Here is a 1,629-nt window from a genome sequence, read left to right as displayed (position 1 = left end):
ATTTCGAATATTCAGTTAGAACATGTTCCTTTCTTTCAAATGTTTCGCATGTCAGCAAGTTACACTGTGCATTGAAGGAAATTTTAGGATTTTTTTTTATTTTCAATTAAAAAACACATAAAAATTGAGTAAGACCCCTGCCTTTTTTATTTTTCTTGTTGTCAACTCGGCCCTTTATTTGTAGTGGCTTCCAGGTTGTGGAATCCAACTGTTTCCTGTGTTTCTGCTTACTGGTACTGAGCGACTGAGACTGTATCGAATGTGAGTAATTCAGACCATTTGAGACTATTGCGATTGAACGCTGCTTAGTTAGAGTAACTGAGACTATTTCGAACGACGACTGCTTAGTGTGATTAAGACTATTTCTTGAGTAACTGAAGCTATTTGAGACTATTTTGATTTTGAACGAACGATGCTTAGAGTAACTGAGACTTTATTTCGACTGCACGACATTCACATTTCGATTTTTGATAGATGGTTACGAAGACTCATCAGATATTCAGACTTTATTTTATTATCGAGACTAATTCGATCAGAGAAATGTTTGTGTTACCAGTGGCGGGTTTGAACCACCGAATCAGTGATCACTCGTTCAGAGTGCAACGCGCTAACCAACTGCGCCACTGATCCCCTGTAAAGTACAGCGCAAAAGCTTATGCCAAAATTTCGTTCTACGAAATAATTTTTCAGAGATATCGCATACATTAACGCGATAACAAATTATGCTGCTGAGTTTAATCTATAAATTGGCCTCGCAATCAACGTCGGTTTCGAATCGCCACTTCGATGTGAGATACTGCACTGTATTACCCGCTAGCCGACTTCGACACTGGTGCATATACTCATGCGCAAATATTGAACATACTTTTATAGTAAGGGTTCACACGACATAGATGGCTATCTTTAATTTAAATCCACCTGAATCCACTAAACACAGGAACATATTTGTTTGTTTCTTTTTACCATTTATCTTCTTAATTATAGATCAATTGCTTGAGCTGTAACATGCTCCATATGCTGGCAGCACGACGGGATTAAAAATGATAAAATTAAGGTCCACCAGGCACAATTTAGCTTCTGTGCTCCTTGGATAATTTTTTTGACTTGCAAAAAAAAAGTTGATATTTAGCAGTAAAGAATTTTGTTATGTGTATGCAATGGATAATTATTAAAAATATCGCCCTCAGTCATTTCCCCGACCTTGCAAGCTAAATCAGTCGGCACGTGGCGATATTTTGCGGCCCGGGATAATCGGTTATTTTTTTAGTGTTGCATAACATGTGGATGAAAATATTTTCTTGCGACTCCTTACTTTTATGGTCAGAAAGCAATTTTGTCTTGAATTTTTGCGAGGAAATTGCAATTATATTCTCATGTTATGTTTTTCCTTAAATTTAAAAGAAATTGCACACGCATTAGCTACCGTTAAGTTACAATGACTTGAGTTAAAAAAATAAATGTTTATTCTGTCTAGGAAAGGATAAAACAGCTATAGCATTGAGCCAAGTGGGATTCGAACCACGTCGGAAATGTTTCCCGCTCTACCAACTGAGCTACTGGCTTCAGTTAAAACATTGACTAACCACTCAAAGGTAATAAAGGTTTTCCAGAATCAAACAAGAAACAATG

At 36.8% G+C, this 1,629-nt stretch overlaps 1 protein-coding gene across 1 annotated transcript in view; it reads left to right on the top strand.

Annotated features, from left to right (window-relative positions):
* Positions 1–728: 728 nt before the first annotated feature.
* LOC130635862 (tumor necrosis factor alpha-induced protein 8-like protein) overlaps positions 729–1,629 on the top strand; it is a 49,495-nt gene continuing 48,594 nt past the window's right edge. The window contains exon 1 of the mRNA XM_057445407.1: positions 729–738. The gene's annotated coding sequence lies outside the window, so the exon portion shown is untranslated. The remainder of the gene's footprint in view (positions 739–1,629) is intronic.

The sequence above is a fragment of the Hydractinia symbiolongicarpus genome, chromosome 1 (assembly GCF_029227915.1).
Source record: "Hydractinia symbiolongicarpus strain clone_291-10 chromosome 1, HSymV2.1, whole genome shotgun sequence".
Classification (NCBI taxonomy): Eukaryota; Metazoa; Cnidaria; class Hydrozoa; order Anthoathecata; family Hydractiniidae; genus Hydractinia; species Hydractinia symbiolongicarpus.
This window is presented reverse-complemented; position numbering and strand designations above follow the sequence as displayed.